The following is a 21,525-nucleotide window of genomic DNA, read 5'->3' as shown; positions in this document are numbered from 1 at the left end:
GAGGTAACAGCAGAGCATTAAACCAAGCATGAGACTGTTCTAGTGTTCAGTTCCATGTGTTAAGTGCCCAGGAAGTTGGTCCTGCCTAGCTTTTTATTCATCACCTTGTGATTGCTCAGTAAATACTCTTTCAATGAATGAGTTTGAGTTTCTCCAGCAACTCTGGATTAGGAGTCACAGGGCCTCTTTCCCCAGGAGATGAGAGATGGGGAGAGGAAGAAGGAGAGGAAGGGGGTCTCATGTACTACATACCAGCATGAGAATGCAGGTTCACCAAGAGGCTCTTCTATTGAGGCCAGTGTCTGGGGGAGGATTCACTGAGAAGGGGACATTTCAGTGGGGTCTGGATGGATGAGCAGTATGTCAACAGGCAGAGAAGCAAGGGGAAGGGCATTCCAGGCAAAGCAAAAACTCCCAGCAGCTGGAATTTGGCAACAGCCTGTCTTCCCAGAGCAGGGTGCATGTGTGTTTGGGGGACACGGGGTGGGGCGGGAAAGTTAGTTTGTGGCCAGAGAGTGGGCATGAAGGGCCTTGTGTAGCAGGTTGTAGGTTATCCTCAGCCTGAACACCTTGGAAGGCCTTTGAAGATTTATTTAAAGCTCTATTAAACATGTATATTCAATGCTTTTTATTATATAAGCATTTATGCCAACAGAAGAATATATAGAAGAGACAGAAAAGTGTAAGAAGGACAAAATCTCCTGAGTTAACAGCTGGAGTGGACCTGGATGTTGCAGGTTCTAGGATGTCTACCCACACCTCTCTCCAGTGGTCCCTCAAGGTCCCAGTCTGATTCCCCTCCTTTAAAGAAATGCTGGGCTCTGCAACCTGTTAACATTCTGGAAGCAGGGCAAGAGGCTTAGGGGGACTCGGGAACAGAGTGGCCCAGATGGCCTGACCAGTTAGGTAGGCTAAGTCAGCCGCAGCCCCGCCCTCGCGGCCCAGGCTCCCTGGCCACCTGAGGTCTCCTCTGGCCGTCCCGGACCTCCCTGCGTGGCGCGTGCTGATACCGGACGGAGGGCGCCCAGGGGGTGGTGGCCGGCAGCGCGGGCTCCGGGGCGCCGCCTCCACTTCTGCGCCGCCGCCCGCTGCCGGAGGTTAGTCCAGCTCGAGCGGTTCCGGGCGGGGAGAGTCAGGCGGAGCAGTCCAAGGGACAGGCGGCTACCTGACAGCTGTGAGCCAGGCGGTGGCGTTGGCAGCTAGGAGGGAAGGCGGTGACTACCGAGGTACGGCGGAGGACGGTCAAGGGGTGGGCGTCTTCCCAGACCCCTTTGGTCGGTGCTGCGCAGCCCAGGAGGATGGCACGTCCTGCCTGCTTTCCCCGAGGCAGCCAAGTGAGCATATGTGTGTGCAGCACATGGGGTTCCTGGGAGGGCCAGCTGGAGACTGTGCGCTCCGGGCGGCAGCAGCTGGGACCTGACCCCAGTCCTCAGGTGGGGCCAGGCCCCTGCTCCCTTCCCTTAGATATCCCTGTCACAGAAAGCCCTGAGAGGACTGAAGGAGGGCTGAGATCAGGAAGGGACCTCAGAGATCCTTTGGCCAATCCAGCCTTTTCGTTTTCCAGAGTGAAGTGACTGGCCCAGGGTCACAGGTCTAGAAACCAGACCTCCTCACTTGCAGGTCAGTGCTAGGAGCTCCGGCCATGTGGGTCAGGACAGCAACACAACCGTTGCCATGTGTAGAAACAAAGAACTGGGAGAGACAGAGTCTGAAAGTCAGAAAGAAAGAGCGAGCCTCCCAGAGCAAAGGAAGAAGCTCAGGAAATGAGCTGCTGCTGGGGCTGTACTTCCTCCCTGGCCCCACTGGTGCTGTGGTCTGGCGCGTGACTCAGCCAGCCTTGCCAACTCTGGCCCAGATATGAGAGTGTGTGAGTGTGTGTATGAATGCACGGGGACGTGGTGAATATAGCTGAACGTGTAGGAAAGCCCTCAAAATCCATATGTCTGTTCACTTATGATGAACTTGTTGGGAACCTGCCCTGTGTTTGGGTCTGAGGGGGATACCAGAAATACTGAATGAATTAGCTTTGTGTTACTCCAGAGGGCAGAAAGGGCCTATGGGTGGAAGTCCCCAGGGGTGATAGAGTTCCACAGAAAGAACTTGACTCTTGAGATAGTGAGTTCTGTGTCTCTGGAAGAAACCACACCATAACAGAGAATCTTCTTATTAAGGATATGGGCATAGGGGTATGAAATAGGACAGCTTACTCCTTATAGAATCAGAATTGTAGAGTGAGGGGCCAGGGTTCATGTCCCTTTTCAGGTAAAATCACCATGCACACATCCTCTTTGGGTGGTATGTGCCCATAAGAGCTACTCTCTGCATATTTTTGAATGATAACTGGGACACTTCTCAGATGACCTGCGGTCCCTTTGCCTCTCAGTACTCTACTATAAGAGGGATGAATGCCATGAGTCTAGGGGACTTTGGAGGAGGGAGGTCACTTCTGGAAGGGGTGATCAGGATGGCCTTCTGGAGGTGGCACTTAGGCTGTGCCTTGGGGAGGAGACTGATTCTGGACATTTCTGGGGGAGGAATGCCTGAGCAGGGTCGTGGAGGGTGTGTGTCTAGGAATAAGGGGAAATGTAGTGGCAATGTGGTGAGAATGTTGGTTGGTACCAGACAGTTGGAATTTTGGGAACTGTGGTAAGGAATGGTGGAAGGCCTGGAGCATTAGCCTGGGGAACTTGAACTTCATTATTAGTCCTGGGGATATTTTTACGGGAGGAGGAATGGTGTTACTGGGGCTGGGTTCAGAAGAACTTGGCATTTGGAGCAATATTTAGGATGCACTAACAGGGAAGAAAGCTGTGGGATGAGAACCTGGGAAGAAGATTTCAGTGGCCATGTGGGGCTGAATAGGGCTGTTGGGAATGGAGAGGAGGGGGCACGACCAGAGACATTGCTAAAAGGCATGTGTGTCAGGGGAAGAAATGGGCCAGGACCCATGGCAGGACATTATCACACATGATTTCATTTAATCCTCCCAACAGCCTTCTGAGGAGATTATTATTTCTACAACTTTTGTAGAGGAGGAGACTGAGAGTCAGAGGTTGAATAACTTGTCCAAGGTCACGCAGCTAATAGGTGGTAGGGCAGGGATTTGGACCCAGAGACAGATGGAATAGCTCCAGTCTGGTAGCTGAATAAATGTCAGAGGCCAGAGCAGAAGGGAGACCATGGTGATGGAGATTTGGGTTCCATTGCTGGGCAGGGAACCCCAGGAGTGTGGTCAGTTTTGGTGGGTGATTGGAAATGTGCGAGCCTGTGATGGCATCACGCACGGGGACAGGGCCTGTGCGGCCGCCAGTTCTGCATCTCCTGCCTCAAGCCTCCTTGCTGTGAATTAGCTGAGTGTGCTTTCAGAGCCTGTCGGCTGCTGGGATGCTGGAAGGCAGCTGGGAGAAGTTGTGCTGAGGGAGTGTGGCGGGGATCCCCTGGTATCTGTCACTGAATTCACATCACTCCCTTTCTTTTCTCCCATCTGGAACAATTCTGTATTCTGTCTCAGTGCAGAGGGGACTCATTAGGCTGGAGTTAATTCAGGTTATCATATTGTCCAGGTTTGGTTCCCTCCTGTTTGACATCTGTAAAGGGCTAGGAGGCCCTAAAGATGTGGTTGCAGACTTGTGGAATTCCACAAGTGCAGTTTCAGGAGCCAAAGAAGAGGGCCAGGGCCTCTTACAACATCACTGCATCCAGTGATCGAGGGACAAGTGTGCCCTGCTTTATAGATGGGGAAACTGGGACTTCGGAAAATCATGGCCCTTCGCCAGTGGTTAGTGAATGGCAAAGAGGAGACCAAATGTGGGCTCCCAACTCCCAGGTTTTGCTCTCACCTCTGCTATGTGGGGAGGCAGCTGCTTGGAGAGCAGCCTCCAGCCTCTCCCATAAAATAGCCCTGGGGGTGGTTTTTATAGATAGGTTCCAGCATTCTGTGGACCATTTTAAGCTCTTATTCTTTTTTTCCCCTCTTAAATAATACAAACTCATGCATATACCCAAAATGGCACATTATTTCTACGCATACGTCTAGTGGCCAGGTAATTTCTTTGACATCTCAAATTGTTTCCTTTCTGTAAGAGAAATCTGGTAAGGCATAGCTTAGTTAGAGAGCCAGAAAGTGTCCCACCCAAGTGTGCACAAAAGGGACTGTATGTGCACTCCTGGCCCCCTCAGGCACAGGCACTGACAGGGAAGACCCAGGGAGGGAGGGTGGCTATGGGAGAAGGGGAAGGACAGGGAGAAACAAAGTGAAGAAAAAAGGAAAAACTGAGTTTATGGCACAGGCACTTTAGTAGCAGGAGCAGAACTATCCTGGGGCCATACACTTTGGAAATCTGGCTCCCCAGTACTCAGAGGCAGCACAAAGCAGGGAGATAACCAGGTGGACAGAAAAAAGGACAAGAGCCAGTCAGCCTTAAAATTTATTGTGCAACCTGTTCACTTGTGAGAGAGGAAGGGAGAGTATTAATAATGATGCTGGTACGACAGGCATAAGCCAGGACGTCCCGGGCACACTGGTCATCCTCAGGACAACCGAGACCTTGTATACCTTAAGTGCCAGACATGCGTTTGCTTGTTTAAGACTAACCACAAACCAACTGAGTAGGCACCTGCTATCATCCCCATTTTATAAAACAATTAATAGAGGGACAGGCAATGTCATACCCATTAATCATCTGGCCAGTAAATGGAAGAAGTGGGATTCGAACTAGGAAGTTTGGCTATGCCTGTGCCCATGCCTTCAGCATGGCATTATGCTGGCCCCCTACTCAATTGCACTCATCTCGGACTCCAGAGTGACCTTTTGGGTCTTTGTTTCCCACTGGAAGCTACTCCCAATGGCCAATTTAGGATGACTTCATCTGCACGACAAATGAATTTGTGGTTGAGGCTGAGGTGCTACACCTTGTTCAAACCAGCCTTGGCGTCAGGTCTGGTTCATTCTTACCTGGTACCCACTCCACCCTTTCAGATTAAGTCACATATGTGGATGTGTAGACTGGGTAGAACCTAGAAAGACCCTTGTGAAGGCAGGCCATTGTTGGGAATGGGTTCCTAAAGGCCATTGTCTGCTGGGGGTAACTAGAGGGATCACTGCCTGATGGACAAATTTGCATACAGGGTCTCTCCTAGCTTGAGGAATGTAATTTTGTTTTGTGACAGATTCTTTTGTAGACAGTGCATTCCCTTCATCATTTTGTTTTGGCTCCCAGCCCTGGCCTTCTCTGAATGTCAGCAGGGCTTGCTTATCCAGCCTGCCTGTTGACACATCCGGGATGGGCTGGCCAGGGGAGGCATATGCAGGGGCAGAGCCTGACATGAGCGATGCTCCAGGCCTTTCTAGGAGATGCAGGGAGGTTGGAGCAGAGAGTTTTCACATGTGGTCCAGAGTCCAAGGACCTCTGTTCCCACTGAACCTGTGCTGAAGACCCCTTATACACAGAGTAGAGATGCCCTGCTCAGGGCTGGGAAAAATGTGTGGCTGGGTCAGAGAACTCATGGTAGGGAGGGAACTGTGCCTCATGCAAGAGATCTCTGGCACGGGGCTGGATTGGCTCAGTGCCCAGCCCTCAGCTCTGAGCGCTCTGCTGGATCTGTGCAGTTCTGTGTCCTGTTGGGCTTAGAGGAAAGGTGAGAAGGGCGAGACTTAACACACATGCTGTGGGTGTGCCAAGACCCGATGGAACCAGCTCTGGGACCTCCCTAAACTACATTTGTGTTTCTGGACAGGCAGCTTCCTTAACTCCCTTTTAATCTTACAGTAGCACAGGGGAAGTAGGAAGGTGGCTACAATGGCTCAATTACCAGTGCAGACGAGTAATATCTCCTATTCCCTGGGCAATCAGTTTATTTTCACTTTATTTACTTTAGTGATTGCTCAGTGTTGAGCTCCAGGATTTGCAGCTGGCCCGAATTTTCCTGGTAAATGCATGCAGCTTTGCCACATTGAATCCACATCAGCGCACACCCTCCATGCTGGCATGTGAGGTCGGGTTGGTGGTGACGTGGGGAGGCAGATCAACTTCCTGCAGCCCCACCCTGATCACACACAGAACTTCAGGGACTCTCTTCCCACTGTACCTAGAGGCCAGATGCACAGACTGTACCAGGCATGGCTGACGGCTTGGCATAGAGAAACTCAGTCTTTATTACAGCCTTGTGGGATAGGCATTGTACTATTATTATCATTCTCCCCAGTTTACAGATGAGGTTTGTAGAGGTAGAGTAACTTGCTGAAGGTCATACAGCTATTAAGAGGTCGAACTGGAATTCGGACTTGGGCAGCCTGGTCCCAGGGGCGTGTCCTCAACTATTCCTCAGCCTGCCCCTCCAAATGCTGAGATCAGGGTCTAAATTCTGCAACCGGTTGTGTGTCCTCAGGCTTCACTCTCTAAATCTAAGTTTCTTCTCCCTTCAGGGAAATGGGAATAATTACCTGCCAGTCCATCTCAGGTGAGCACAATGGTGTGGAAAGGGACTGTGGTGAAGGCTTACCTTGTCTTGTTGGTCATGGTAACTTGATCTGCTGAGAGCTTGCTCTTAAGTTCTGTAGTCCAGGGTCCTCCTTTGCTTGTTGGTCTTTGTCAGCATGCCAGTCTTAGACCAAAACTCTCCAAAGGGCTGGGAATAGACTCTGTCACCTAATCAGCATCAGTGCTTACTGTGCCAGTTCAGGTCCCAGGGGATCTGGTTTAAGAAGAGAGAGTGTGATCTCTTCAGCCAGAGGGATGAGCTGAAAAGGTAACCAAGGATGTTGGAGTTTATAGATAAGCAGAGTCAAGGGTATTTCTTGTGGCTTCACAGAGGAGGTGGGATTTGAGCTGAACCTAGAAGAGAAGGCTGACTCTGGACAGGCAGAGAGGGGAGAGGACGCATCGAAGGTGGGGTCTGTGACACAGCACAGAGCACAGTGCACAAAGCATGTTGGTGGATGGCAAGAGGGTCCTCCTCCTTGGAGGCTCACCTAGTAGTCTGGGTCACCAGCTCACTTTGTCCAGCCTCTAGGGTCTTTCAATGACTGGGATGTGGGGGATGGTCATCTGGGAAATGCTGCTGGGTCTCTGTGTGGTCAGGCCTAGGCCACGGGCATTTGCACCCACAGGTCCCTGGAGCACAGGGACAGCCCTTTACTCCCTTGGCATGGAGGTACTAGGGTGGCATGCCCTTCTGGGGACATGAATGAGGTCAGAGAGGTCATGGCGAAGGGGGTTAGAGACACTGGCCAGAATCTTCAGCCAGGGTTTGTTTTTCTGTGGAGAAGGAGGAAGTGGATTGTCAAAGCTACTCTTTTTATAACCTGCACAGGAGTGAAAGTGAGAGGCTCTCCTCCCAAAGGCAAGGGTTTTCTAAACAGGACAGCAGCACCACTGTCCCCAGATGGGAACACTGAGGGGGAGAGGAAGAAGTCCTTGGAAGTTTCATTTATTTTTATTTTTTTAAACAAGTCTTTCTTTTTTTTAAGATTTTGTTATTTATTTTTAGAGAGGGAAGGGAGGGAGAAAGAGAGAGAGAGAGAAACATCAATGTGCGGTTGCTGGGGGTCATGGCCTGCAACCCAGGCATGTACCCTGACTGGGAATCGAACCTGCGATGCTTTTGTTCGCAGCCTGAGCTCAATCCGTTGAGCTATGCCAGCCAGGGCTGAAGTTTTATTATTTTTTTTCATATAAATTATGGCCAGAAATTACTATCAGGAGATACCATCTAGAAAGATGAATTGTCCTGCATAAGAATCTCAAGATCTTTCTCTGGTGTCATGGTCATGGTATGTCATGGACACCGGCCCCCAGTGTCCACAGAGTTATGGATGAGACGAGAGACATTCACATGGACTACTGAGTCCTGTGGAGGAAAAGGGGCGGCACGGCTACTCTCTAAAGAGGAGAGTGCACCGACCCTTGCCTTGACAAGCTTTTACTGGCTTTCAGTTTGCCCAGGAATACAGATAAAGCTCATTAGTCATTATCAGCCAGTAAGGATCAAACAATAGACAGCATACAAAGAACTACCAGGGCCTATTCTGAGTCAGGGTCTGTTAGCTAAAGGGCTACAAAACTTTGGGAAACAAACTTGTTTCCTCCTCGGACCCTTATCATTTAATTGAGAGCATTCTTAGCAAAGCAGGTTTCTCGGGAGTTTATGTATTCTTCCTTAGGCCTGATCACCCAGGGAGCCTGCCCTTTCCAGCACAGGGCTGCACTGCCGTCTTTCATTGTTTCAGGCTTAAGTCAGGCAGGGGAAGTAAGGCAGCCAAGAAATTAGGAGACTTCTTGCAGATAGAATGAGGACTCGAGCTATGTCAAAGCCAAGGGGTGAGGGTCCATCACCTCCTTTTGCTATAGCCCCCAAAGTCCTTCCCTGGGGCCTCCACATGATCGTGCCTGTCTTAGGTTGTCCCTCCCTTGAGGAATCTTACCTGTCATTAGTTAACCAATCAAGCATTGGGGGCCAAGCAGGGTGAAGTAAAGGGAGCAGAGGTGGTGACCCTGTCAGGGAGATAAGCTTTGTCTCCTTAGTTGCTTATGGTCCAGAGGTCACTCATTCAGCCTTAGCCATGGCGGTGAGGGGAGGGGGTGTTTACAGCTTCCGAAATTAGGCAGGGTGGTTCCCAACAGTGGTAGCTTTTGGTTTTCACATCTTCTGGGAGCTTGAGTTAAAAGGACATGCTGGGTAAGTATTGGCTCCATGTGGTGGAGATCTTGACTCACGGGCCTTCAGGGTGGGGCCTTGGTGCACCAACCCTGCCTGCCTTGGAGAAGCCCACAGATAGAAGGCGAGTCCCATTTTTCTTTACACTATTTTTGTTCTAGTGTCTGAAGTGGCCTGAGAGTTGGGTTTTCAGGTATCATTTTGTTTCTGAACTTTTTATAACTTGGTCTTTTTTTTATTGCAGTAAAATATACATGACAAAATTTATAATTTTAACCATTTTTAAGTGTGCAGTTCAGGGACATTAAGAACATTCACAGTGTTGTGCAGACACCACCCCCATCTCCAGAATTTTTTTTATCTTCTCATCTAATGGGCTTGGTGAATGGGTTTGAACCCTGGCTCCAAAGATCGCTACAGGCTCACTCTATCTCAGCGTCCTTAGGCACAGTGACCTCACCATCAGAGGCCCTCTCTACTTGGGCCACCTTTCTGTTTCTGTTTCTTGTTACCTTCTGGTTTTTAATTCTCTGCTTCAGCCAAAGAAGCTTCTGTGAGTCTGCTAAGCACTTTATGCAGCACTTTGTACATCTCTCCCAATGGTCCTATAAGGTGGTTATATCATCTGCCCCTTTCCGATGAGGAAGCCACATCAGAAATGTAACATGCCCAGAGCCACAGTAATTTCAGAGCCTGGATTTGATTCTGGACTCTTTGATCCTTCCACAACATCCATCTGGATGGGAATGTCATTGTGTAGAGTCAAGCACTGCCAGCCCTGCCTCATACACTGGTGTCTATTCCAGAAGGTTTCTAGGATCTCCATGGATTTGGGTATATGTTATATGAGCCCTCTTCCATTAGGATTCTTACTTGGAGCCTTTAGACAAAAAGGATTTGCTTGAAAATAGCTTATTACATACTATAGATAAACTGCTAAAGGAGTTTACAAAACTGCTCAATTAAGCTTTTCAACTAATTACACATGTACTGCAGAAGTGCAAGTTTAGCCTTGACCATGGGTCCTTCTCCAGGCAGAGAGATGTTCAGTCTTCTCTGGCCAGCAGGGGCTTGGTCACTATGTTTCTTGTTCTTGGTCATGATCATGTGCTTTCCTGTCCCTTTCGCTGTCTTGCTGTAGCTTGACTGCATTTACCCAGAGCAAGGTGTGTTACTCCTAGCGTGTGGTTGTCCTGTATGCAAATGGCTAGTTCTATTTCCTGTTTCTCCAGCAGGCATTCTTTCTAGCATTTTAATCTTCTGCAGTGTGTCTCCTTGGCACATTTCTTGTGGCTTGTCATCACCCTCTTTATGGACTGTACAAGCCCCTGCTATGTCCACCCATACTCAGGTTTTTGGGGTTTGTCTTTGGTGCTTGGGGTTCCAGTTTCAGTAGATGTGGCTTAACTGTACAAATGAAGTCAGTGCCGAACAGACATTCACACAGGTCTCATGCATAATACAATAACTTATGGAGTACCACCATGTGCCAGGCACTGTTTCTAATCTAGGACTTAACATTTCCATTTTACAGATGAGGACACTGAAGCTCAGAAAGTCTAAAAAAATTGAGTTCACACATTTAGTTGTGGTAGAAACACTTACATCACAGACACTTCATCCATGCCATTGATCCCACTTCACCAGACTGACTTTCTACAAAGGGCTGACCCCTGGATTGTGGATCTGCTTGATAACAGAGCTCTGTTAACACACCTGTGAAATGGGAGCATAATCCCCTGACACCAATTTAGGCGACCTGTCTCAGGCACAGGCCAGTCAGAAATAGAGGGGTGGGGCCAACTATAATTTCTTTTAAAAAAGTCTGCTATAGAGCTTCTTTTTAAGGAATGCAATTTTAGTGCATTGAACCACAGCTTGAATTAGAAACAAAGACACAAAAAGGAACTGCTAAATGAAATGAATGCTAATGAAAAAAATTACTAGGCCTTCATTATATAATCACACATTGCAAACAAAAACATTTTTTTTAACACAGAAGCCCCACTTACTGGAGTTAGAAATAGAATAAAAATCTCTAATTTGTATTGAATAGCAGTCATATTATACCACATACCACATCTGAATTTTCTAATACTTTAGGGATAAATCAATGTGGTTTTATTGAATGTCAATGGCAGAAAAAAACAAAAACAAAAAACCTTCTCAAAAACCAAAATGGGTCAACAGATGCTTATTTGAGCACCTGGTCTGTGCCATGCATTGTTCTGGATGAAAAGAACGAAGGCTATAATACTTCCTTTGATGCATATATGATTATTGCCAAGGGACTAGGACCACTGGTTATGTGCTCTAGAAGGAAATGAGCAATGGAGAAGGCTTAAGTAGGCAGGTGTAGGTAAGAACAGAGCTGGGCCTTCCAGCATGGCAGAGTTTGGATGGTAGGTAGTGACAGGGAGCCCTGGGAGGAATGTTCCATGAGTGTCCTTAAGTTCATTTTAACAGACCATGTCTGTGGACGAGACTGTGGAAATTAAACCAATAAAGTTCTATCCATATCATAAGTTATGCCTCTAACCTAGTAACATTTCTAAGGGTTACTTCCTTCCACGCTGGCCTCCACCAACTCAGTTTATCATCTAAAAGATGTGAGGAGCCAGAATGTGATTCTGGCCTTTGATCCTCCTCTTCAATGTAGACAGGAATGTCCTGTAGAGTCAAGCATAGCAGGTCCTGCCTGGGCACGTGCTTGTCTACTTTGAGAAGTTTCTAAGATTTGCTTGAATGTGTGTTATATGGACTGTGCTCCATTAGGGTGGAGATAGTATTTAGAACTCTGTGGAAGGTGCTGTGGGGCTGTGGAGTAGAAGCAGGCACAGCCAACCTCAGAGATTCACCCTCTTTGTACAAAGTTATTTACTAGGAAAGCCAACCAAAACAGAAGCCCAGGTGATAACTTTTTGACCAATAGGCTCATCATTGAATTCTTTCATGTCTGCTGCCTGATTTCTTTTCAGTCTGGTTATAGGGCCAAAGGCAGATTTTCCCAGTTTACCATGCCAGAGGCCTGGTAACAGTGGTTAGTCTCATCCTCTCTGCCCCTGCCTGCCTGGGTTCCTGACTTCTTCGCTCTCTGTGGCACCATCCCATGCTGTCTGCAGCTTGCCAAGCCTCCCAGGCTGGAGTGGCACAGAAGCACTTTAGAAAGAGATGTTAACTAACACAGTGATGGTGACAGCTGACTGTCTTGCCCTCACTCAGAGAACACGTATATCCATTCCACTGCTGGTGGCAGTTAGCCTGTGAACTCCAGGCTGATTGGGTCTAATGAGTGCTCCTGAGTGTATTTTCTTGTTCTGGGCTAGGACAGAAGCTGAGTGGCTAAGTCATGCCTCATGTCCTCCTACCCTGCTCCATCTGAATGCAAATGCCAACCTGATGGAAGTTCTGATGCTGGCCTCATAAGATGCAGTTCTCCTAGGACTTGGCCCAGAAACCAGGCCACAGACGGATTGACCACAGAGCTCAGACAGAGCAGTGTGCTCGGCAGCAGGCTCCTGGCAGGAAGAGCTTCTCCACTTGTCCACTATGGGCCTCAGCTGCCTCATGGATAAAACAACTGCCCTTCACATCTCTTAGGCATGTCATAATGTAGAATTAAATGGTTACAATGCAAAAGTACTTTAAAAGATAAAGCATTTTAAATGGGGGCTGCTTATATTTTTTGCAGCATTAGTTTCCATCCATTCATCGGGTTGGACTAAATTAACCATTTGTTTTGTAGGCCATTATGATAAACCTATGGGGTGTCAGCTCAGGCCTTGGTGCCCTTTACCAATAGGGTGAGCTGCATGGTCTTGTTAGGGCATGAAGACCTGGCCTGTGTCCTGAGTCCAGAGCTCTCTAGTCTGCCAAGCAAGACACTTAGGCAGATTGGAGGCTGGGGAGCCAGGGCACTGCTTCTATCAAAAATAGCATGGAGACACCTGCAAATTTAGTGGGAATCTAAGGCTTTGTTGTCATCAGAAACAATCCACAGTGTGTCCTGATATCCAGAGCTTCTGCCCTTCCTTTGTAAATATTTGCCCAGGGATGTGGAGAGTGAAGGTAAGCACAGATAGGAAAGGCTGGAGGATGATGTCAGCAAGTGCAGATGGATGTGGTCAACATCTGTCAACTGACTTAGTGTAGGTTCAAGTCAACTTTCATTCACTGGGTACCTTCCTGAGCTACCAGATGGGACTATTATTATCATTGTTAATGTAGAGGCGAGCAACTTAGAAGCTAAGCACTTGCTCACAGCCACAAAGCTAGTAAGTATAGAATCCAAATTCAAATGCAGGCACTTGAGTTACAGAGTCCATGCTCCTAACAGGGTGAGTTATACAGTTGACTCTTGAACTGGACAGGTTCAAACTGTGCAGGTCCACATATACACAGATTTTTAAATCCTCATGCAATGTTTTATTGATTATTTTTAGAGAGAGAAGACTCAGGGGGAGAGAGAGAAACATTGATGTGAGAAACATCAATTAGTTGCCTCCTGTACATGCCCCAAGGGGATCAAACCTGCAACCTACATATGTGTCCTGACCAGGAATCAAACATGCAACTGGTGTATGGGATGCACCAATCAACTGAGCCACCTGGCCAGGACTGTAAATGGATTTTTCCCAGACTTTTTAAAGATTTTTTTTTTTTTGGACAGAAGGGAAGGGAAGGAGAAAGAGAGGGAGAGAAACATCAATGTGTGATTGCCTCTCACACCCCCGCAACTGGGGACCCAGCCTGCAACCCAGGCATGTGCCCAGGCTGGGAATTGAACCAGTGACTCTTTGGTTCACAGGCTGGTGCTCAACACTAGCCACACCAGCCAGGGTTAAACAGGTTTTATTACACAGAAGGGATGGGGCTCCGTCCTTGGCTGCTGCCTTCCTCATGGCTGCAAGGACATTGCTCAGCTCCTCTCTCTTCCTCTTGGCACGGATGTGTGTCCCCACCCTTTTCTTGATGAATTTCAAGACCCTCTTGTCCTTAGAGATCTTGAGCAGTTCCATGGCATGCTGTTCACAGGGGTGAGCAGGTGAGAGCTACTTGGTGATGTGGACCCTGGCTGATGGGGTCTGCCACATTGTGGATGAGACATGAGACATTCACATAGACTACCAAGTCCTGTGGAGGAAAAGGGACAGCATGGCTTTTCTCTCAAGGGGAGCAAAAGCCTTGGCCCTTGCCATGACTGGCCTTTATTGGGTTTCTTGGCGCATTACAGATGGTCCTCATTTACTATGCACAGGTTCGCTTTAGGTGGTTGCCTTTTATAGAAAACAAAGGAGCCAATGCCACTAATCACATCACAGAAGAGGGATATTTGCAAATGAAAAGGGAAAAGTAGTTGAACCAGTTACACTTATCGTTGGAAGGTTTAGCATGGATTTTAGGAAGTTACAGTAAGCACTTGCTGTCTCAATTCAGGGTGAGGGATTTTTAGCAAGAGCAAGACTCAAAGTGGCCTAGGTACATTGCAGGCCTGATTCCCCACAGGAGAACCTATCCATGGACATGGGCCCTGTGTATCTCTGAGTGGGAGCTGGGCCCACGCCACGCAGAACAGTCTCCTACATCTTGGCCACATGGCTGACACTCCCACAGAACATGCACACTGGAGCTTGTGAGCACAGAGGCGAGGCCCAGGAAGACCCAGGGTGGTGGGACCGGAGGGGGGCAGGGCTTTCCCAGGTGCCTCAGAAAAGACACTGATTCTTGAAAGAAAGAAGACTGTGAGTGAAAGAAAATAGACCTTGAGCAGAAAAGAGTGAGGGAGGCAGATATTCATCACCAAGGCTATGAGTAATGATAGAAGTAATAATAAACTATGCTGGCAGCTACCATTTCCTGAGCACTTACAATGAAGCAGACACTGTTTTTAGTGCTTTCTGAGTATTTACTCATTTAATCTTCCCCCAAGCCTATGTGGTACCTCATTATTAGCCATTGTTATGGAAAGGTAAACTGAGGTATGGAAAGGTTAAGTGATACAGGAGGTGGGCAGTGCTCCTGGACTCCCACTCTCTACCAGCCTACACAGGCATTTCTCACATGAGTCACAAGAACTAGCCACCCCTGGGAACCTGTTAAAAGTCCAGTATTAGACCTCATTCCTGACTTACTAAATCAGAACCTCTGCAGGTGAAATTCAGCATTTTTTTATTTGAACAAGGCTTGTACATGATTCTGATGTCCTCTTATGTTTGAAACCCCCTGCTCAGCACTATAAATGTGTAATGAGAAGGAACAGAACATTCAGAGGAATACACATGGTGGGCAAAAGAGAAAAATGCAGTAGATGTGAAGAACCTTACATATCATCTAAGGAGGATGGGCTTCGTTGTACAGGCATTAGGGATAAAGGTGGACGTGAAGTTGGAAGTGGCATGATGAAGCTTTTCTCTTTGGGCTGAGATCTCTGGCATTAATGCTAGGAATGGACCAGAGGAGAAGGAGGCTGGAAGGAGGGACCCCAGGTAAGAGGCGAGGTGATGGTGAAGACCAGCAACAGCAGGGACTGCCCAGAGGTTGAGGCAGTGCAGAGAAAGGAACAGGCACAGATTCAAGAGACAGAGTGAGGTAACAGTTGGGCATGGCACATGAAGCTGGCCGAAGTATCCAAGATGATGCCAGGGCTTCTATCTTCAGAGGTTACCTCTGTGGTGAGACTAGCCAGATTGGCAACAGCAATACTGGAAGAGGAGCTAGATTGGCAGAGAGGACACTTGGTTCCATTTGAAAAGTGTGAAGACTGAGGTGTTTGGGGGACATTGAGATGAAGATATTTCAGAATGTAAGGAGGAAGGAGGATCTGGTGCTCAATGGTTGGGCCAGGGCTAGATATTGTGGGTTTGGGGCTCACCAGCATAAATGTGATAGCTGGAACCATAGGCAGGACTAAGACTGCTCACAGACTCTAGGGGAAAAAGTGAAGGCTGGAATCATGCAGGACGCTAACGTAGAAGTGGCAGCTGGAGCAAGACAGCAAAGGTGGCTCAGAGACAGAACTTAGAGAGACGAGAAAACAAAGGAATGATATTTCAGAATCAAAGGAAGAGGAAAGTTGGAGAATGCTTAAAGAAATAGAGGGTTTCAAATGTGGAGGCGTCAAGTATGAAGGCTGAGAAAAAACACTGAATTAACAATGAAGAGGCCACGGGTGAACTCAGGAAGAGCAGTTCCAGTGAAGGGATGGGGGCAAAAGCCAGATTCACTCAGAGATTTGTTCTCTGAATGAACAACATCTACCACATGTCAGACTTTGTGCTTTGTGTCAGGGATATAGTGACAAGCAGGACATACATGAACCAACTTTTATCAGGTAGTGGGGAGGACAGGCAAGGAACAGAAACTACAGAAACAATTGTGGGATCACAAGTGAGGTAAGTGCTCTATGAAGACACGAAGACATATAGAATGCTTGTGATAGGGAGCTCAGCAACAAGACTTACAGACAGAAGATGAGAGGAAGGAAGGGACATTTCAGTGGCATCCCACAAGATGAGTAGGAGTAAGAAAAGGAAATAGGATGAAGGATGCTCTTTGGAGGAATGGCAGGCACAGATATCCTCAGAGAGAAAGAGCTTGCATGAGTTCAGGAAATAGAAGGAAGCCAAGAGGCTAAAACAGTTTTACCACAGCAGGTAAGGTTACAAAACCAGGCTTTGTGGACCAGGTTAGGGATCTGGGACTTCACTGAAGCCATCGTAGGAAATAACCTAAAAGTTTGGGAGAGACATGATCTAATTTCCATTTTTTAAAAAAGAGGATTTTGGCTGCTGTGGGGACTTAATTTGGGAGGTAAGGGAGAGGTAGGGAGTTGATACATTAAGATCAATTAGGAAATTATTACGTTTCAGGCAAAAAATGGTAGTGTACTGAGCCAGGGTGGTGGCAGGTGGGTAGGTACAGGTGAGCAGACTCTAGAGCTATTTAGGAGGTGGGGTCAACAGTACTGAGAGACTGGGTATGGTCGATGGGGAGGACAGGTTGAGGTCAGCCTGGACTCCGAGGTCCCCCTACCTCTATTCTGAATATTCCCAGAAGACTACTGGGATGGAAGAACATGTACCCTGCATTCCAAGTAGAGATACCATCAAGCCCCAGTGGCTCTGGTAGGGCTCACACCAGCACCTAGGGAACACGTCTCAGGAGGCCTTCCTCTCCTAAGGGGCCTCTAATCCCTTGGAGATAAAATGATTCCTTCCAACAGGAAGGTTCCTGAAAATCTCCTCCTCTTATTTTGTCATGCCATTTGTGGTGTCAGGTCCTCTGGGGGTAGGGTGCCAGCAGAAGACGTCTCCATGGCCCTGCCACTCTGGGGGCAGGCCACACTGTGAGTGGTTTCTCACTAAGGCACCTCATGCACTGTTCAGGGTGTTCATAAAATGCCTTCAATACAGTGTGGGCAATTCTAGGTCCTAAGGGCCTACCTCCATTTGATTACTTTTCCCTCTCATCATTTTATCAATTTTAAATAAATATGCTAGACATTTATTTCCAGCAGTATGGCAGGCTAAGCACTTGGATTGACCCTCCCACTGAAAAAAAAAAAACTAAAGATCTTGAATAAAATATTAAAAAAACAAGAACAATGTTTTCAGCACTGATGAGCTGACAAGAAAGAAAGGAACCATTGACCAGGGACTTCTTCAGATAATAGAATATCCAGGCTCTGACTATAATAATGACTATAATGTAATTATTACAGTTAAAGACAAGCTTGCAAATATGTGTAGGCAACAAAGAAAAATCTTGAAGAATAACCAAGATGATTTTTTAAATGAACCAAAGAGAATTTTCAGGAATAAAAATTAAATAGCTGAATTACAAACTATGGACAGACTTCATAGCATATTAGAGACAGTCTGAAAAAGAAGTAATGAGCTAGAAGCTACATCTAAATCAACTAACCAAAATGCTGCACAGAAAGACAAAGACTCAGAAAAATATGAAAGGGCTTATTGAGACAGGAAAAATAGTGGCTAACACGTCTATTTGGAGTCCCAGAAGGAGAAGAGAGAGAGCAAGAGCATTTGCATATATAATGGCTAAGAATTTTACACAAGTAAAGGAAGATACCAAAAATATACATATTCAAGAATGCCCATGAGGCCCAAGAATAATAAATAGAAAGAAATCCACCACCAGGTATGTCTCAGTGAGATTGCAGAACACCAAAGACAAAGATAGTACCTTAAATGCAGCCAGAAGGAAAAGACAAGTTACCTTTGAAGCCAGAAGACAGTGGCAAAAGACCTTCAACATGCTAAAAGAATGTTAAACGTCATCTGAGAATTCTATACCTAAATGCCCTTTAAGTATAAGGGAAATGCAGGCATTATCTGCTGAACAAAACCAGGAGAGTTTGCTGTAAGCAGACCCTCATCAAAAGATGTTTTTAAAAAGATGTATTTCAGACAGAAGGAAAGAGATTCTAGACAGAAGATCTGAAATCAAAGAAGGAAAGGAAAATGTATTTTCTCAGTCTGCTGTTGAAGAAATAACAGAGGTTTGGAGTCAGGCCTATTTATAGTCATATCTAGCTGTGGTTTGTTACCATCTGGGATACTTGAATCCACTTATTTAAGCTTTCAGAATCATGATATACTAATCTTAAAAATTCATGTAATAAGTGCCATTTATGCAAGGTTTTTGTGAGGAATACAGGAGCAAGCACATATAATGCTCTCAGTATAGCTTCTGCACCTAGGTGCAAAATAAATGTTAATTTCTTATCATCAAAAATTAATGAATAAACAAGTAAATAAGATCTTGTGAGCAACAAAGAATTCCCCCCTCTGCTTCAGGTGGAAGATAAAATTCTGGCACTCTTTCATATTGCGTGAATCTGTAACTACAGAGCTGATGTTTAGTGATTGCTTTCTTTTCATCTTTTCAATGTCAAGCCTCACATCTTTCAAACAAAACATTTATGATTTCTTTATTCAAAAAAAACACTGCACATGTATACACAAATGCCAGAACTATACCCTGGATTCCAGTTAGACTCACAATTCTAAAAGAATTTGTGTTCACAGTTTGATGAGGTTATAAAATACACATTGGCTCATCCACAGGTTCAAAATGGTCTCTCCTGCCCCTCCTCCCCAAGCGTCTCCCCCAACTGAGAGATAGAAGCAGACAAAGATGCCTCAGACACAGCTTCTGAACCCTAATATCCATGCTGAGACACCCTTCCCAGCTCCATCCTTGATCCTCCGTTTCATTAAGGATAAAGAAGTCAAAACAGTAAAAAGCAGCTAAGAGAAATTAGCTTGGTCTCCTTTAAGTTCTCTGTCTAATTTTCACTTGGCAACAATTTGGTGGGTGAGGGTGCAGGAGGACAGGTAAACCCAGAACCCATCTCCTTGATGGTGTCAAGGAAAACAATAGCACTAGTTCTGAAGTTCTAAACCTGGCCTGACATTTCTTACCTGTGTTTTCCTCACATGTAAATTGAAGGTAATTAAATCATGTGTATTTGTGGAGCATTTTACAGTTTACTAAGTGTTTTCAGTTATAATTTCATTTCATATGCACAGTTGGATGGATGTGCAATATGCAGCATAATATCACCTCACTGCACTGCTGTAAAGATTTAAAAGCAGAGCCTGTAACTGCTGTGTACACTGCAAAGAGAGTCGGCGATGAGAAGGACCATCACCAGGTGCTACAGTTGGCCCTCGAGCAGCTTGGGGAGTGGGGTGGAGGGTGTGGTTAGGGGAGCCCACATCTTGTGCAGTTGAAAATCCATGCATATGTGGGATTCCCAGAGTAGGAGATGACCCACTTGAACAATGAAGGTCTGAAAAAGAGAAGGGTCAGCTTAAAAAATCCAGGTGTAGCCCTGCTACCGCAGCAGCCATGGAGGAAAGCAGCCCCGTGGCTGTGGGCCTCAACAAGGGCCATGAATTGACGAAGAATGGAGCAAGCCAAGGCACAGCCACTGCTGTGGGCGCCTCACCAAGCACACCCAGTTCGTGTGGAGCATGATCTGAGAGGTGTGTGGCATGATCAGAGAGTCTCACCCACTGTGCACTCTCCAGGGCTTCACTTTTCAATCTGTCTGTTACATCATAGGGAGTAAAAAATGTTTCTCAATTAAATGACTGAATGGACTTATACTGTAGAACTAAAAATATGGTAAAATGAGTATAGGCAAAGGGCTGAGTGCCTAGAAAAGGTGGAGAGAAAAGAATGGCATGGATGTTTGGGAATGTTGTAGTCAGTATAGTGGGATTATTCTTCAGGAACATGGTCCTGTCTTCTCGGGACCATCTGAGCGCACATCACTTAGGATAATCTTAACCATGGTAGCAAAAAACTCCAACACAGTGGACATAAGCAATGGGGATATTTATTACTATTGTCATATGATGTCTGGAGGAAGGGTTGTGTAGTCCGTGGGTCCAAGACATCCTCAAGGACCCAGGTTCTTTTGTCTTTCTTTGCTCTTCCCTCTCACTTCCCTCTCAAGGTCACAGTGTGGCTACAGAAGGTCACAGTGTAGCTGAACAAGGAGGGATTCCTGCGTCTTCCTTTTAAGAGCCAGGAAAACATTCCCAGGAATAATCCGAGAGGCCCCTCCTCATGTCTCAATGACCAGATTTGGGTCAGAAGCCCCCCTCTAACCTACTCCTGGCCAGGGGCCAGCATTTGCTGTGACTGGATGAGGCCTCTGAACTGGGCATAGGTGGCTTACCCTGAGCAGTGAACAGAATTGGAGTTCTGTTAGAAAGTAGGAAGGGAGAGGTGGTGGTGTTGAGGTGAGCAATAGCTGCAATAGCTGACACAGAACCCAGCTGCCAGCTTGTTTGAGAAATCACAGGATGAAAATTAAATGACTTTAAAAATATTTTCTACCCTGAGAACCTAAAATGAATTACTTGAAGTCAAAGTGAGGAGACCTTTCCTCTGTCTGTCCCACCTGCAGGTTCTGTGCTGACCACAGCTGCCTTCCGGACACTGGCCCGGAGCCACTGTCAGGTCGTCAGGCTGCTTGTCAAGGGTGGGGCAGCTACAACTTGTGCTCTTCCTCGTGAACCCAGCCAGGGGTGCCACCTGGCACTCGGCACGGCCACGTCTCTTCCCAAGGTAAGAGCCGCAGGAGGAACCCTGGGGCAGCCAGACCCTAGACACCTGGAATTCAGGGGGAGTTCCAGGGGATTCAGTCAAGGTGTGCCACCTCCCCACCCCCAGGTGTGTAACTGGACATGAGGCTTGCTTATGGTAAGAATCGAAGGTTACTGGAGGAAGGGTGTAGTGGGAGCTGCCCCCTGCAAGAAGGCTGGGCCAAATAAGCAAGTGTTCTGAATGATGATACAGAAAATAGTATCTCTGTAGGCATCTCTGGTTTTCTGTAGCTCTGTTAAAAACTGTTAGTTAATTTACCAAAGTGGACTCCCAAAACCACATGGATCTTATGTTTTCTACTTGTCAGATCTGTGGAGAGCTGTGGAATAGGCTTGTCTTCCCTCTGGGGTCTGGCTGTCCGAACAGAAAGAGAAAGCTGGTAACAAACTGATGAGAGAATCTTCCACCAAGGGTAGCAAATAATGATCATGGACAGCAGTGGGTAGCCACAGTGGGCAGGGAATGTGAGTTCTATGCCAAGAGCAGTGGTAACAGCTTCTAGAAATTGTCTACTAGGCTGACATTCTAAAATTTTCCTAGTTCTTCCAGACACACACATCAGGAGCAGCTAAAATGAAATATGTAGAAAATTGAGTTTGAGGTGGTACAGTGGGATTTAGTTACGAGTGACTTCTATGGTATTCACTGGGGGTGGGGAGAGGTGAAGTAACACTGATTTATTTGGCCATTATATGGGTTGTTATATTTTATGCGTCTGCCTTAAAT

General features: G+C 46.9%; 1 protein-coding gene across 5 annotated transcripts in view; it reads left to right on the top strand.

The window, feature by feature from the left end:
* Positions 1 to 718: 718 nt before the first annotated feature.
* Positions 719 to 21,525, top strand: part of CRACR2A (calcium release activated channel regulator 2A) — a 139,277-nt gene continuing 118,470 nt past the window's right edge. For 2 of the 5 annotated variants that reach the window (XM_036018537.1, XM_036018536.1), the window contains exons 1-2: positions 719 to 1,226; positions 20,600 to 20,760. The gene's annotated coding sequence lies outside the window, so the exon portion shown is untranslated. Of the gene's footprint in view, positions 1,227 to 20,599; positions 20,866 to 21,525 lie in introns of all 5 variants that reach the window. The other 3 variants (XM_036018539.1, XM_036018543.1, XM_036018540.1) reach the window with 3 other exon arrangements.

The sequence above is a fragment of the Phyllostomus discolor genome, chromosome 2 (assembly GCF_004126475.2).
Source record: "Phyllostomus discolor isolate MPI-MPIP mPhyDis1 chromosome 2, mPhyDis1.pri.v3, whole genome shotgun sequence".
Lineage (NCBI taxonomy): Eukaryota > Metazoa > Chordata > Mammalia > Chiroptera > Phyllostomidae > Phyllostomus > Phyllostomus discolor.
The sequence above is the reverse complement of the archived record's forward strand: the minus strand, read 5'-3'. Positions and strand labels throughout refer to the sequence as shown.